The sequence below is a fragment of the Lycorma delicatula genome, chromosome 9 (genome assembly GCF_047948215.1).
Source record: "Lycorma delicatula isolate Av1 chromosome 9, ASM4794821v1, whole genome shotgun sequence".
Classification (NCBI taxonomy): Eukaryota; Metazoa; Arthropoda; class Insecta; order Hemiptera; family Fulgoridae; genus Lycorma; species Lycorma delicatula.
The window spans coordinates 26,070,281-26,088,262 of NC_134463.1; the positions used below are offsets into that span (position 1 = coordinate 26,070,281).

At 36.1% G+C, this 17,982-nt stretch overlaps 1 non-coding gene across 1 annotated transcript; it reads right to left on the reverse strand.

Moving 5' to 3' along the window:
• Positions 1–17,350: 17,350 nt before the first annotated feature.
• Positions 17,351–17,491, reverse strand: LOC142330780 (U4 spliceosomal RNA). The gene has a single exon (XR_012757837.1). It is a non-coding gene; the product is annotated as a U4 spliceosomal RNA (small nuclear RNA).
• Positions 17,492–17,982: the final 491 nt, after the last annotated feature.

The window sequence follows — 17,982 nt, forward strand, 5'->3', positions numbered from 1 at the left end:
AAATGTAGGTTAAATGGTGAATGCTTTTATACATTAATTATTCAGCACATTTAGATTGCCTGTTGATTTTTTTTAAAAACTGCTAAATTGCATTACGAACTCTGCAATTTATTTCTTACTTACAATTGTCAAATGTAGGATGCCTTTTAATCAGATATCACAGAGACTAAACGATTCCAGTTATCGTTTTAAAACTTCTTTTTTTATAAGAACTCAATCTGAATTTATATGATACCCCTCCGACCAAAATATCTAAATAAATATTTATTTACATTGGTAAATAAATATATGTATGTAGACCACAAAGGGACTAGGAATGTGTTAATGCAAGATAACAAAACAAACTGCTCCAGCATTTTAAGAAAAAGAAACTTTTATTAGACTGCATCACATAATTCAAAATTAATTTTAAAAAAAGAAGTGATGACAGCATATTAATACCGCTTCATCAAAATAATAACTAAAATAACAGTACCCCAAGATCATGTGAAAAAATAAATAAAATTGGTATGAAATAGAGAAAAAATGTTGACACTGTTAATAAAATATTTGATTAATACACTTTTTTGGAAGTAAAATAAAGCTTATTTAATTAGTATTACTTAAAAAATGTTCGAGGGCTGTTTATAAATTAACCTCTAGTCAAGAAATAAAAAAAAAACAAAATAAGCTGAAAAAACCTCTAAAAATGTTACATACATATATTACTTCTCAACATAGCCCAGTCCAAATTCAAGTACTTGTATCATGACATCAACTTGTCTTTCCCTCTTCAAAGAATGGCACAATTGACCCTATTGCATTATTTAGTATCATCATTATCATCAGTGTTCTGCTATTTAGCAAGCCCTTACACAACATTGGCTGTCCATTCTTTTCTATTTTCAGCTAACCTTTTTGTATGAACATAACTGCTTTCTACCTTAATATCATTGAGAAGTTATTGATTGTCTTTGTCTTCCTTTTCCTCTCTTACCAATCACTGTACCCTTGAAACAACCTTTAACAATCCTGTAACACAGTCCAATCCAGTTTATTTTTCTATCTCTAAAAGTTTGCAGTAGTGATCTACCATCTTCCCCACTCTCTAACACCTCATTATTTCTAATTCTGTCTGTTCACTTTATCTTTTCCATTCTCCTCCAAATCTACATATCAAAAGCTAATCTTTCTTGCTTAAAGTCCATATCTCTGTCCCATATAATGCTACACCCCATACAAAACATTTGGCGCGTCTTTACCTCAAATGTTTATCAAACTTACTACCCAACAAGCTTCTCTTTTTATTGAAAGCTTCTTTTGCCATTATAATTCTAGCTTTTATTTCCTTTGTTCATCTCATATCATCACAGATAATGCTCCCAAGATGCATAAAGGACTCCACCTGTTCAATTTCTTTTTCTTCTTGGTTAACTGGTATTTCTTTATTATCCTTGCCAGCCATAATAAATGTAAATTTTTTTAGTACAATATCATATTTTTAAATATTTAAAATTAACAACTCTTTTTTTATATATTTAAAAATCATTAACAACTTGTATTCAAGTTGTAGCAAATACTTCTTCCAGATTTTTTGGGAGCTAATTTTGCAGCACCTTTTTCAGTGAAATTACTGGTGTCATTGTTTAGTTGTGTTTGTGTTAAAGTGATTAGTAAGTGTCTTTAGTGTGTAATCAAGTAATTTATTTTATCTATGTTGTAGTTTTTTATGTAAAATGTTTTTGTAAAATTTAGTACGTTTGTAAATTTTATACCATTCAAGCATATTAAGTTTTTATGAGTTATGTCTAAAATTTGCATTCGGTGGTTAATGTCTTTGTATGTATGACTTGTTTCTGTGAAATGATTTTGAAAATTTTGCAAGATGACTTTGATGTAACACTTATTTGTAAGGAAAAGCAAGTGTGTTTGATTCTTTTGATGAAAACATGTTTGATTTGATAAATGTTATTTGACTATTTAATTAGTTTTCTAATTTCTAATTCATTTCTAAATTTCTGGGTTGTTTTGTTCTTTTTTTGTACATTTTATTAATTTTAAAAGCAGATTAGAAACATTCTTTCCTGAAAATGTTGCCATTTTAATCATTGCATGTTAATATTGCATATTTTCTGTCAACATGTTTTATTTTTTATTTTGTTCTGTAATTTATGATTGTAGTGAATACCCAGTAATCTACAACTGTAGTTATTATACTGCAAAATGTTCTTAATTGTATTTGTCAGTTGATATATCTATATTAATCAATACAACATATGTGAAAAAAAAAAACTGTATCAATGTGTTGTATGACGTTTGACGTGTGCAGATTAGTTAGTTTGTCAATTGTGTACTTTGATATGGGCATAATTAACATCAATGACACCTAAACCAACACTGAAGTAACCAAATAATAACAGAAAAGATTTTTCGGAAGCGCAATTGTATGCAATTAAAAGTGAATCAATTTTAATTTTACTTTAAAAACTTTTTCATTTTAAAATTAAAAATTTTTTCATTACATTTAACACTTGGCTGAAATATAATCTATTGTCTCATGATTCATTCAAATGCACTTAAAATCAATATGAAGCAGTTTCATGTAATTAATATTTGTTTTACAATTTAGCTAATTATTAAATTTTATTTTTTGTTGTTACCGTTTTAATTTAATAATGGCTAAAAAATAAGGCATAATTAATTATAAACAAATCATAGAGGAAGGAAACATTTTATTGTGTACATATTATTACACTGATGGATTTAAAAAATTAAGTTTAGGGTTAAAAATATAATTGTGCAATTTGAAATACTTGTTCATAATATTGTAATTATGACATTTTACATGTGAATGAACATATTTATAAGTGCAAGTATGAAAATTGCAGTTTTTTTATAGCTGTGTTTACAATACCAGTTTGTTGAAAAAGTCTTCTAAAGAACTTTTGGAGAACATGACAACTGATAAGTGTTTTACTTCATGTAGATCTAATGACTACCAAAGTTTTTATAATCAGCTACCTGCTTCATAAAATCTAGTCATTAAATGAGAAATAATACATATATTTGTTAGTGCACAAGCTGGAGAATTATCTTATTGACATTCTAGTACTCTCAGTATGATTTTAGTCATGAAATAATGTTCCACAATAAATAAACGTGCTTGTTCTAACAAAATAGTAATTGAGTAGCAAAGCTAATGATTTAGACATAGGCAGGACTTATTGTATGATATCACTGTCTTGATTTTCACTTGTACCATCGTAATGAAACCTTGTTTAGAGCTGCGTAACAAGTACAATATGAAGGAAATGTCCCATATTATTTTGCATTGTGTGAATTTAAAAAGACTGGTATTTTGTTGAAAATAAATTACCTACAGTAGTTAAGTAAGTTTACTGTTATCATCTAATAAATTTCATAAAATTCCAGTTGAAGTTCATTAAACAGCATCTACCATTCAGATTAGAGTTTAGTTTGGTTGCTAGCTGCAAAGTATAGTAAAAGAAAAATATTTCATTTTTGTGCTTGTTGCAAGACGTAAGCAAATATGATTGGTTTCCCATGCAGGAGGTAAAATTAGCCGAACCAGTTACATGTTAATGCTAATGGCTTCTTGATATTACACTCTGCCATATTTGTTGTCAGGAAAAGATTTTTGAAAGTGTATGTTTGGAGTGTCGCTTTATATGGAAGTGAAACTTGGACAATCGGAGTATCTGAGAAGAAAAGATTAGAAGCTTTTGAAATGTGGTGCTATAGGAGAATGTTAAAAATCAGATGGGTGGATAAAGTGACAAATGAAGAGGTATTGCGGCAAATAGATGAAGAAAGAAGCATTTGGAAGAATATAGTTAAAAGAAGAGACAGACTTATAGGCCACATACTAAGGCATCCTGGAATAGTCGCTTTAATATTGGAAGGACAGGTAGAAGGGAAAAATTGTGTAGGCAGGCCACGTTTGGAGTATGTAAAACAAATTGTTGGGGATGTAGGATGTAGAGGGTATACTGAAATGAAACGACTAGCACTAGATAGGGAATCTTGGAGAGCTGCATCAAACCAGTCAAATGACTGAAGACAAAAAAAAAAAAAAAATATTTGTTGTTGGCTATTGATGTTGCTGGCTAGTGATCCATGCATCCATGCATGTAACTAGAAGCTATGTACACAGTTATTACACGAATTAGGGACACAGTTACTTTCAGGCCAAAGAAACAAACCACCTGTAATTTAACATACTTTGTTGTTTTTAGTATAAGCTTCTGATGCATGAAATTTTATTACTCACTTACTACCCACTTACTCACAGTACTTCTATCAATAGTTTCATCAACTTAAATGGCTTTTATATAACAATAAATATATGTTAATTTTCTACAATTACAAATTTAATTACTATAGGTTGTTGAGGACATGTTAAGCAGGTGTCTTGACTCCATCACAAGTGACAGAAAATGAGAGTGTGGGCCAACAAGTTTGGTAATATTAAAAGCAAGGGAATGAACATGTTGCAGCACCTGTTGTTTTGTGCAAAATTTTTTCTCATATTACATTCCAATGTGCATTATATTTCAGCCGCCCTCATAAATAAATTATATTACAAAACCAAATTAATTGTTCCTGCTTTAGTAGAGGCTTTTGTTCTTAAGGATGTCAGTAAAGCTATCAATTAACCACTGTTGAATTTATTAAAACTTCAAAAAATGTTGAAGTTTTGGAAACCACTGGCTTCCAAAGTTTATAGAAGAAGCTTACAGATCTTCTTGGAACTAATAGTTCTAAAATTAAAAATTATTCTGAAAAATTAAAAGAATTGCATTTTATGGTATGGTATGGTTGATTCTACATAATTTTATCAACTTATGTAGATGATTATTAGTATTGTTTGTAATTGTGTTGGTCATTGATGTGCAATTTATTAATAAAATAATAAATATTTATGATTGTTGAATTTTTTTTAATTTAAAAGTTTTAATATGACTAAAGAAACATGTGAATTTAAGCTTCTAGAAGAGCTAATGCTTATGAAAAGTTCTATTACATAGCTTCTTCATTGGTGGAATTGCAGGTGACACTGTTGTTAACGACAGTAATTAAAATAACAGAAGAATTTAAAATAACTGCTTTAGTATCTTTACTTCCTTGTACAAAGTAAAGGAATTATTGTGATCATGAAAAATTTAGGTTTTCAGATTTTAACATAAATATCCATTTTGACTAGTTTCAGCGTGACATCTGTATGTACGTATGTGCATATGTATCTTGCATAACTCAAAAACGATTAGCTGTAGGATGTTGAAATTTTGGATTTAGAACTGTTGTAACATCTAATTGTGCACCACCTCCCCTTTTGATTACAATCAACTGGACCAAAAGTGTCCAAAAAAGCCCAAAATTAAAAAAAATTGGATTTTGGATGTTTTCTTAACTGCAGTAATAAGTCCTGATTGAGAGATTTTCAGCTATCTATCATACGTGGTATTTATTTTTATTGGTTTCAGAGTTATAGCCAAATAAAATTTTAATTAATGAAATATTTGGATCTTACAGGGGAAAGCACTTGGTTTGAATCAAGATTTCATCTCTTTTTTAACTTTTTTATTTTTTAATTTAAATATATTGATTTATTAATAATTATTAACCTCTGATTGTAAAAAAAAAATTACTATAAATAATAATAAAAAAAATGAAAAATATCAGAAGTTATTAATGAAATAAAATTTGATGTACTTTTCATTTTAAAAATATGTATATATGTAATTTAATAGGCGTACAAGGAAGTGATGTGGTATACAAATCAGAATTTTTAGTATTTCAATCAAGTAAAAAACATATTTAATCTTTCTGAAATTTAAAAATCAGATTAACTTTAATGTATTAGTTTTATGGATAAAGATGATAAATTGCACAAGTGGTTTAAAATTATTGAAATACTTAATGCATTCTTATATTGTATTAAAATAAATCATCAACTTTTTTAATTCACCAGTTGATTAAAAGTGTTTAGATTGATTCTACATCTACTTCCAAAACCAAGATTGGCAGAGAAAAATACGTGTGAACTGAAGCTGTATAATTTTTTTATTTTTATTTTACAAAATCTGAAAATTATTGTAATTATCACTACTTAATACTATGTAGGATATTATTAAGTTTAATCGGGTACTAATACTATGTTGGTATTGAATTAAAATTTCCAGAGAAGAAAAGATAGGTAGCGTATAATTAACATTTTCAATGAAAAAACCTTTACCTTATCAAGTGCATTGGAAGGAAAGTATAGTCTTCAACAGCAAACTAATTAAAATTCATCTCACAGTGCTGTTTATCACCTTTAAGAATTATATCAAAACAGTTAACTTGGATTTCACTGTCACAAACAAAATATAACAATCAGCATCAACATAATGTTATCCTAAAAAGCGCAATACATGCAAGGAAATATGTAAAACAGATAACCAAAATCTTGATAATTAACACCTTATTTAAAATAATTTATTTATTTTACTATAAAGTAAAAATAATTAAGTAATATTACTCACTATAGTAATATAAATTCCAACACAAGATGAAAATAGATTTATAGAAATAAAATATATTTTTTTATTAATATTTTGGAAAACAAGATTACATAAAAATTTTTGCAAGCATAGCCTTATTTTTATTTATTTTTTTTCAATAACTACTTATATGTAAAAGCTTTTAACTTAATAACTACAATTTTTTCTAGACAAGTTATACATAAAAAAGTAAAAGAGGTATGATAAAGTAACCTGAGGTTTACTTAAAAAGATAATGTTAGCAAAATTAAGTGTCCTAATTAAACCAGTACAATTTTAATCTAAACTTATTACAATAACCTAATATTATACTACATAATGCACTACTGACATGCTTAAATCAGAATGTTAAATAAAAATACAAAATTATACAAGCCCAATTCAGTAGGACACACTTATTTGCTTGTGTCTGTTACTTGGAAACATCATAGAATCACATGTCTCCTTTAATATCATATGTCTTAGATGTCATATGCCTTCTTTTCCTCAGCAACCATAATGTCCTCAACAACAATATAATCATAATTTTTTCTTTTCAAACTATGTCCTACAGCCCACACACTATAACTAATATAATTTTAAAAAGTACCTGGAATATGCAGAACAATTTAGATGCACCGGCATATGAATCTGCTTAAATTTTTGCTAACAAATAGACTTTTTGAAATAGATATAGATGCAACCATACGTGATCTTCAAGCAGGTGCTCACAGTCACAAATTAAGTATTCTTGTGGAAAAATGTTTTTAATTTACTCTATAGTAATTTAATAATTTAGCATTTACAAAATAATTCAAATTTTGTTTTTTTTTAAGTAAATTTTGCTGTTCTTTGCAGCTCTCTATTAACACAAATTTCATTTTAACATGTAAATAGATAAATAGATACTTACTACACATACCATTACAATTAATTAATGATTTGCTTCACAAAGCACAGTTTTATGATCTAGTACAACATAACTCATATCAAATATCTAAAATCTGATAAAATAATGTAAAAAGAAGAAGTTAAAACTCTTAGATTTCATATTACAAAAAAGGGTTGACAGTGTAAATGTTACAGCACTATCAATAATTCCACTGATGAAGTAATTGTATAATTAGTTGTATAATGGAATGGAATGGAATGCAAAGTTGGCAGGAGTCTATTACTCCCTACTTTATCGCAGAACCTGGACAGAGTCCCTTGCTGCTGGATCTTTCTAATCGGGCTTGTTTTTAAAAGGGTTATTTTTTTTTAATCTCGGATCTAATTTTTCAAGTTTTGTCTATTATTATTTTAGTGAATTTAAGACGGATTTAATTGCATTCCAATCCGTTGTTAAACCAGCGTTATCGAACCCATTTCATGGGCCGACCGCGGAAGGCTAGGCTTATAAAGCCTGTCCTCCCGACGTAATTCCCCTTCAGACCGTCCACTGAAGTCCTTTCGGTGCTAACTCTTTAATAGGCTAGCAGGAATACGCCACAACGGGGCACTAGCTATAAGGAGGGAGCAATGTGTCCCCTTTTCCGGAGGAGTCGCAATTGCTGGGTTATTTTATCTTACTGTAAGTTTAACTTACAGATGGTGATACCTATTCGCGATCGCGGTTTTGGGGCGGCGATTCTGGAAAGAAGTAAACAGTAATTATTCTTTCCACGTAATTATTAACCTTCAGACACGCGTGTGTCTGAGAAGGGGTTGGGGGGACCGCGTGGCCGCAGTGAAGAAACCATTTGTTTTTGTGGTGGCTGTTGGCATCTGCAACAAAAGAAGCAGAACACACACACGAGAAAAAAAAAAAAAAAAAAAAAAAAAATTTAATTTTTACTTTCCTTTCGACTGGCTGGATGAGACGGCACGACGCGTCGTTCCACATCCACGTTTCTCCCGTTTCTGAAACTAGAGAAACAGAACAAAACACACGCGAGAAAAAAAAAAAAAAAAAAAAAAAAAAACTATTCACTCGCGACCCCGGAAACGCATCTGACGCACTATTCCGTTTATGGCTCATGCGATATGGAGGCCCCTAAGCCTGGTTTGTCGATTTTCGGCTACCGCACCGCACCATCACGGTGGTTCGTCCAGTACGGCGTGAGGCCGCTTCCTTACAACTGTCGGAGTTGGGTCCTCTCTGCAGATGTCCCAAAGATGACTGTGTTCGGACACAGCCGCTCTCCCGAACAGTCTGCGCGCCTGCGCCACCCCCACCTCGGACACGGATTGAAATCTCGCATCAGATCGGAGAGTGGCGTTCCTGACGAACCACGGAGCTCCAAAGATCGTCCGCAACGCGATGTTTTGGACGGCCTCGATCTTCTTTTGAAGCGAGGAGCTCAACATTGCCCCCCATGCCGGGTAAGCATATGTTAGAATCGGCAGTACGTACAGCCGAAAAATGAGAAGCTTAGTTGCCAGTGGGTATGGGCTGGCACTGTTCAGCACTGGGTATAGTGAGGCTCTGGCGGCCTTAGCCCTCCGGGTCGCATAATTTACATGTTCGCCGAAGGTAAGCCGCCTGTCCAACACCACCCCCAGGTACTTAACTGTTTTCTCAAAAGGGATTTTCTCCCCTGAGATTTCCAGCTCTCTGGTCGGTTTTCGTGTCTTGCATGTGAACATCACGGCCACCGATTTTTCACCGTTGACCCTGATTCTCCACATGTCGAGCCACGGTTCCACTAAGTCCAGCTGCCTTTGGAGCCTCCGGACCGCGTAATCCACATTTGCGGATTCGTAGAAATATGCCGTGTCGTCTGCGTAAAGGGCCGTTTTGACCCCTTCCGACAGCGGCATATCGTTCACGTACAAAGTGTACAAGAACGGGGAAAGTACTGCTCCTTGGGGAACCCCAGCGGCTATTTCTCTGGTGGAGGAAATCGTTTCCCCTACGCGCACGACAAAATGTCGGTCTAGCAGATATGACCGCATCAGTCTGACATAGCGGTAGGGGATCGCCGATCGCGCTAGCTTATAAAGCAGCCCGCTATGCCAAACTTTGTCAAAGGCCTTGGCCACATCCAGAAAAACGGCTGCAGTCACCCGTTTCCTGTTCAGGCCTCCGACAAGGTCGTCTATTATTTTTACCAGTTGGAGGGTGGTTGAGTGACCCTCCCTGAACCCAAATTGCTCGGGCCGCACTTCTCCCTCCATGTATCGCCTCAATTTTTCAAGAAAAATCCTCTCGAACAACTTAGACAATACCGGTAACAGGGAGATTGGCCTATAATTCCGTGGGAAAAGTAAACTTTTCCCCGGTTTGGGTAAACATACGACTTTGGCCGTTTTCCAACAATTCGGGAAATATCCAACGTACAAAATGGACGTGAATATCACCGAAATTGTTGTAATCACGGAGGCCGGTATGTTCCGGAATGCACGGGCGCTGATCCCGTCGACACCCGGGGCCTTGTCGGGGCTTGTGGCCTTAATGGCTGCGGAAACTTCCGCTTCAGTGACTTGGTCAATCTCTAGAGGGGCATCCTCCACCTGTGAGAAATAATCTACAAGAAAGGATTCCACCTCGGTTGTGTGCTCGTCGTTCGGGGAGGGAGGGGGGTTTGGAGTGAACTGCTCCTCCAAGGTATCGGCGAATACCTCGGCCCTCTCCGCCTCCGAGTATGCAAGAAAACCTCGCTGCCCCACAACCGGATGGCGAGGCTTCTTCCCTTCTCGCAGTCTCCTGTTCAACCTGAACACCGAGGAGATGTCGTCAGAGACCGAGGCGAGGTATTCGTTCCACGAATCCTCTCGATGGCTTGTCAGCAGTTGTTTTACCCTGTCCGTTTGATTATAAAAGGCCCGCTTATCAGCGGGGGACAGGGTGATTCGATATCTCCTCCTCAGTCGTCGTTTCTCCGTTATGGCTTCGGAGATATGAGGAGGGAGGTCGTTTCGAACAACTGCTCGAGTTTTGGCCGATGAGCTGCCTGCCAGGGCCTCAGTCATTGACGACGTGACGCGCCCGACAGTGTCGTCGATTTCCTCCGGGGTGTTCAGGAGCTCAGGATTTACCGGCCTGTACTCCCGCTGGAGGGTCTCGTAGAACCTTTTCCAGTTGACTGACCTTCGGGGTATAGGCGGGGGATCTCGGCCACCCCCTGCCTGACCTAGTTCCAACAGGACAGGGGAATGGTCCGAGCTGAGGTCTTCTATCGTTTCAATCATGAATGGGAGGGTACCCCCCTTCATGACTGCGATATCCAACACGTCAGGCCTAGATCTGCCTGAGCGATGCACGAACGTGGGCACCTCAGGGCCTACGACGACCAAGCGGCGGGCTCTCGCCCTTTCGTACAGCAATCTGCCATTCGGATTTGTCAGAATGCTGTTCCATGACACGTGTTTGGCATTGAGGTCGCCCATGAGTATCATGGGCCCATCCCAATTTTCCAGCACGGCATCCAGATCTGCGCCGGTTACCGCGTCGTTCGGCTTGCTATAAGCCGAAACCAGCCGATACACCGTGCCCAGATGCTCCACATGCACACACGTTTGCTCCATCACGTTTGTATGAAGAACAACGCGCGTATGCATGTGGCGTCTGTGGACTAAAACCGCAGTTCCACCAGAGGTGCGAGATCCGGGTCGAACTGGCCTATCCGTCCTATATGTAAAATAGTTCCGAAGGGTCAGTTGCTTGGTTGGGTTCAACCACGTCTCAGACAACAGTATCACGTCTATCAGTAGATCCTCGGCCAGACGGCATAGTTCCTCCGTCCGGCCTACTACTGAGTTGGCGTTCCACTGCAAGAGCCTGAGGGTGGGCCTAACCATACCTGGACAGTACAGCCATGAGGCACTCTATTAAGGACTGAATACAGTCCTTGAGAGATTTTGCCTGGAGCAGGCGTGGCAAAACCATCATGATATGTGGCAGGATATCCTTCACTGTCATCTGCGACAGGAAGTCCATGCCAGTGGTCTCCAACGGGGTAGCCGGTTTCGGATTGCCGCTGGAGGTGCCTTTTGGCGCGGCCGCCCTTTTGGTGGGGCGCGGGGTCACAGGGGCCGCGGTGTTTTTAACAGCCTGCTTGGCCTTCCCAGCCGGAGCAGGCTTTGCCTTTCCCGTCGAGGAAGGCTTGGCCTTTCCCGTCGAGGAAGGCTTGGCCTTCTTCGCCGGGGCCGGCTTTGTCGCCGCCTTTTGTTTCACCACCTTCTTGGTGGTCGCCGCCGGTTTTGGCTTGGCGGGTGTTGGGGAGGGTACCTCCCCTTTTTTCACTACCGCCTTGGCCACAGGTGCCGGCACCTCCGGTTTGGGGGCTGATTTTCCCCCACCGGCAACACGGGCCCAGCTGCGGCCGTCAACAGTCGCGGGCTTTTTAATGCCCTTGACCTTATTGACTTGCTCCTTATAATAGGGGCAACCCCGGTAATTAGCCGGATGAGGCCCCTTGCAGTTAACGCATGAGGCTGGTTCCTCACGCGGCTTAACGCATGTGGCAGTGTCGTGGTCCCCACCACACTTGACACATTGCTGGGCCCTCTGGCAGTAATTGGACGAGTGTCCAAATTTCTGGCATCTGTGGCACTGGGGTGGCCCCCCTCGTGACACAAACGCAGTCACTGCGACCTTGCAGTAAAAAATACTGCCAAGGTCATAAATGGTCCGGGCCGAAGGGGTCCTCTTAAGGGCCACTAGGCAGGTCGGGGTTTCCCGACCGTCCCTTGTGAGGAGCTTCTTAACCGAAACCACCTCATAGCCAAGGGAGGTCAGTTCCTCCCTTACTTCCTCCGGGGCAGCCCCATAGGGGATTCCCCGTATAACCACCTTCAGCTCCCTGTCCTTCGGGAGCTGAAAGGAGTGAAAGGCGATTCCCTTCGAGTGCAGAAAACTCTGCACCGCCCGGTAATCCGCCTCGCTGCCCAGCTGCAGCCTTATCGAGAGCCCGGTGCTTTTAGCCACCAGGCGCCCCCCGATCCGCGACTTAATGTCGCGCGCTAATGCTGGCCACTCCTTCGGGCAGTCCAGCATTATTGGCGGGATTTTCTCCCGCCTGACGGTAGCAGGCTGTGATGGGGCCCCATCATCAGCCTGCGGGTTGGCGGCTGCTGCAGCCTTGCTGCAGCCCGCTACGGGCTCCGTCTCCATAGGAGGCGCGGAGTCCCGGCGTTTCTGGCGCTTCCTAGCGCCAGACCCGCTTTCCTCTCCACCGACGGACAGTTCCGGGGTGGGAGAACGGGGCGGGGCAGGCCTTACTTTTCCTTCCATTGAGGAAAAATAAAGAATAAAATTTAAAAATTAAAATTAAACTTAATTAAACACTTCTTAATGTACACTTGCTGCAAAATAAAATCACTGACAAGAAAAATCAAAACAAGATATAACCTGTAGACCTAAATAGGTACAGATTATATCAAACAATTTAAAATAAAATTATTTTAAAATCAGCACAATAGTCCTATAATAATAGGCTATTAACTTAATGTGTTCGTAATGACTACAAGAGTTCACTTTACATTATTATAGAAATTTGAATAGAATAGAAATAAAATTAAGAAAAGGATTATCCTTTTCTTAATGTAACTGGCCTGTAATCCAGGTAGCTGGCCGCCCGGCTGATGTCCTAGCAGACCCTTCTCACATTGTCTGGCGACGCAGGTAGAAGAACTGTTGAACACCTGGCTGGACTGGTTACAACTCACAATCACAGAGCACAATAAGACACAACCTTTCACTACAAGAGCCAAGGATGGAATCTAGTTGTATAAGATCATCTAGAAGAATTATTTCCGTATAATTTGAATATCATTAATAATTTTTGATATTTTAAAAGTATTATCACATTTTCTTTTGGTGATCAAAGAAATACAAACTTTAAATTGTTTTTTTTTTAGCTATTTTTTTTTTTAAATTCCTTTCTTTTACAGTATTTCTATAGAACTTTTCTTTTCACATATAAATATATTTAAAAAGGCCCATTTTCTATATACATTGAATAATGTGTGTACAACATCATAGAAGTATCTACAGTGACTTAATAATTGCCAAAACTTAAAAAAATGTTACATTATTCAAAACCACAAACAATAAATCCAAGATCATGAAAAAAATTACAAAACACTCAGTAGTTCACACAAAACAAGAGTGTATAAATGTAAACCTGAAATATACCATTAAATTGCAGTGATCACGATAAATATTTTAGTGGGCAAACTAAATGCTCATTTACTCATAGATAAAAGTACTTCTCACAACTTGTAAAGTAACTAACCTTAATTTTTCTCCACAGAACAGATTCATCCGAACAGAACCAAACATACTTCATTCATATCAAGGTAGGACTAATGAAAAATTTTGTAAAGCAGTGAAGAAGGATATAGTCCTGGATTTTTGTACATCAGGGAGAAATTTCCGAATGTAAGTGAAGGAAAAATTAAAGAAGGAATATTTGTTGGTCTTCAAATAAGAGAGTTGGTCAGAGGTGATGTATTTAACTCTGTATTAAATAATGTAAAAAGTGCAGCTTGGGCTTCATTTAAAGATGTTTGCAAAAGTCTTCTCAGCAAACAAAAATCTGACAACTACCACTATATTATCACGATAAATCAACTTCTTACTTCATACAGAGTTATGGGTTATAAATATGTCTTTGAAAATACATTTCCTCCACTCACATCTGGATTTTTTCCTGGACAACCTCGGAGACGTAAGGTGACGAGCACGGTGAATGTTTCCACCAAGACAGTTCGTTGATGGAAAGCCACTATAAAGCGAAATGGAATACTACCACGCTAGCCAATTACTGTTGGACATTAATTCAGGGTGAGCCTGAGGTTATTTATAAAACAAAAGCATCAGCGAAATCATTCTAATACAGGTATGATCATGCAAAACTATAAATTTTACAGATTTTAACTATATTTTCCCTTAATTTTTTTTTAAGTATAATTTATTTGAAACTAAGGGTGATAGAAAAATTGTATTTACAGATCTGTAATGAACGCAAAAAAGCAATTCAAGAAATGGTATCACACTTAGGGAAACATTAAAAAACTTATTTTTGTTTACCAGTATAATTTTTGTCAAGTTAAAAAATTAATAGTGGGTGTCAGTTGTTGTTATCGAAAAAATAAATTAATAGATATGCTTACTGAATTTTTCTTGAGCTTTTTACATAATGTTGCTTGTTACAACAAATAAAGTTAAAATCTCTTGCATGATATTCAATTTGAAAGAACTGTGAAGTCTATATCCTTGCAAGAATTGCTTTCCATCCCTAACAATAAAATACACTTTTATCTGTTATAGATAAAATACTAAACTGTACTAGTAAATTCCTGAGTTCCTATTATCTAAATTAAACACTAAAATGTATATTTTTGTTTCATATTACATCTCTAATGAGAAACAATTTTATCGAAGTACAATTAACCACAAATAATAACTAATAATGCTGAAACTAATAATCTAAAACCAAAAGAAAATAAAAAAAATATATTTGTACAGCATGCCAGCCAATGCTAGTTATTACCACATTCTCTCCTAAAATAATAATTTTTTTATTCTCCTGTGTACATTGCAATCTGTTGCAACTAGTGAACAATAAGCAACCCTCTACAGTCCAATGAGATGAGGATTATATGTATGACAAGTAAATGAGATATAGTCTTGAACAGACTTGGGCCGACAGTGGTCAGTCCAACTCTGTCAGGAGTGCCTGAGACGTGTGATTAACTGAACTTCAATCTCTGACTTCGAAAATCAGCTATTAAACAACTGATTTTGCAATGAGAATTAACCATTAGACCAGCCCGGAGGGTTGTAAATAATTATGAAAAAAGAAAAGCTCTTTTGATCAATAAAAATAAAATCTTCTGATTATCTTTACTTCATTTTTTAATTTGAGTTTTTGAGATTTCAAAATATATATATATATATATCTAACATCTGTGAATCTCTTACACTTTCACGCAATAACTATTCAACTAATTGAACTAAAATTTTGCATGAACATAGTTTTTTATGTAGAAAGAACATAGGAATGATGCCATTACAAAATGTTCACAATTTCCAAATGGTGTTTATTTTAATGGCTTACGGTAACTACTGGATTATGTTCCTTGCTGATAATCAACTTTACTATGGCCAAACATTGATCAAATGAATTCAAAGACTATTGTACTATTTGAAATAAATCTTTCCTTGGTCTTTTACGATATCTCTTTCGGTTATTGAGAAAAGTAGCTTTAAAGGTGCAATGCCGTACAGTGTGGTAGTTCAACCAACACAGTAATTGTCACTGTTACTGTGTGGATGCAACTGGCTGCACCTGCCTTCAGTAGTTGACTAAAAAACAAAATAAAAAATGAGAAACAAAGTTCAGCCAACTCTTCATGTTGTCTGTCTGATAATCCTAAGAACTGTTAAAATATTTTTTTACCTGTCTTTCATACAGTTAATCAGCTATTACTATTAATTTTAAGATGGGCCAACTTTTCTGAAATTCACATACTTCAATCAGATCACTCAAATTTTTGAGTCCTGTGCAATCAAACTGTTGCTCGTAAGAAATTACAATACACTGATAGTTTTTATAAATTAAACAAGAGTGAATTGTTATTTATCAGTATTATTCTCACAAACATGAAGTTAATGAACACAGAGGGGGGCCAGGGAACTCCACCCCCTGCCTAACACCATGGTGTTGCTAACTATGCAAATACCTGTCTGGATAGGTGTTAGCATATAAGGCTGCAAGCTTTATAAAGAAGCCGACTGATATTCAGGCCCCATTCAATCTGTTTCAGAAAGCATTTCCATTGACTGAACCAAACAATCACAGATCGTAAATAAAATAATTATTTTGTAAGTTAATAATGAATGACATCTTAATTTTTCCACATAGCTCTAAAGGAAATGCAGAAATTGTAACAACCCCTGGACAAGAAATGAATAAAATATCCATCTTATGATTTAAACAATGACCGTATATTTTTTTTAATGTTTCTGGAATAAAGGTAAAGTTCAGAATTTCAGGGAAGGCAGTAGTGAAACATATTTTAATAAAAGTGGTGCAAAAACTATAGAGGTATTAACCAACTTAATTATTGCTATAAACTATTTGCAAGCATTGTAGTTAGTTCTACTTATAACTTAACTGTTTTGGGGAAAAGCAACATAGCATGCAATAACTGTTGCTAACAACACTTGTCAGCAATGTTGTCACATAAGCAGAATACAATGGTTTGAGGAAGGTTTTTGTTTTTTAACTGAGTAGGTTTAGTGGCAAAGAAATTAATTGTAAAAATTGCAGGGGTTCAGCTTAATTTGTCCAACACATTTTTATTACACTAACAGACCTGGCAATGAGAGAGAGAGAGAGAGAGAGAGTTTAAATGAACAATTGAAAATTTGATAAAAAATCTTACTTCACAAATTTCACCTTTTCCCCTATTCTCCTTTCCATTTTCCCCTTTTGACCGCCCGGAAATCGGTCCATTAGTTTTTTGGTCTTTAACGGACCCCACCAATACGAACATGCCTTTTATAAATTCTGTGTATATGTTTCGTAAATACTCGCCCCAAAAATATTTCTTCTCACACGTCACCGTAAATATTCTTATTTTGAATATGAACCCCTATATTACATAAATATAATTATTCGAAATATCCAGAAACCCTCCGTGGCATGCGATAGATGATAACCATTCCCCAAAGTTTCATCGCTATCGGATAAACGGTTCAGCAAGGCGAATAAAGAGATATTCCAGCATTAATTTGTCTAAACATATTTATCTGACCAACGAAATTTCACAGCAAGTGTAAAAGTTTAAGTAATGGATAAATTGAAATAATTATAATGTTAATTAGTATTATTAAGCCTCCGTAGAGGCTTCCAAAAATTGCCGTAGCGGTCGGTATTTCACGACCACATGGCGGGGTATTGGTAAAAGTTTTCAACTAGCAATAATCGCACCTCAGATGAACTTCATTGGTTACGATATCGCCACTGCGCAAAGTTAACCGTACACTGATCGACCCAAAGCTCACGTTTAACGCAACGTTTTCTTCTGTTTCGGGAGGTTTGTCTTACTTTAATAGATAATTATATTTACCGCGATTAATTTTTAAGAAAACAACATTGGCTGGAAACAATAATTGATAAATCGTTTTATGTCAATGAAAATATAGTTCAACACGCAATAAATTACGTATATTTTAATGTTAATATTAAAATAAAATAAAATAGCATAGTGCTGCTATCTGTACAGACTACATACAAAGTAGTTGTCAGTTTTAACCGAGTACTATTAATAGTGTATAGTATTAACTACATTAATAACGTCTACACCAATAAACATTTTTCGAATTGTTGAAAAATACAAAACAAATAAAAAATTAGCTATGTACTAAATATTAAAAAAATGTTTTAACTAAAAGTTGCTAATGGAAATTAATGATACATTTTTATATTTACAACTCAACATTTCTTTACAATATTAAATTATATTA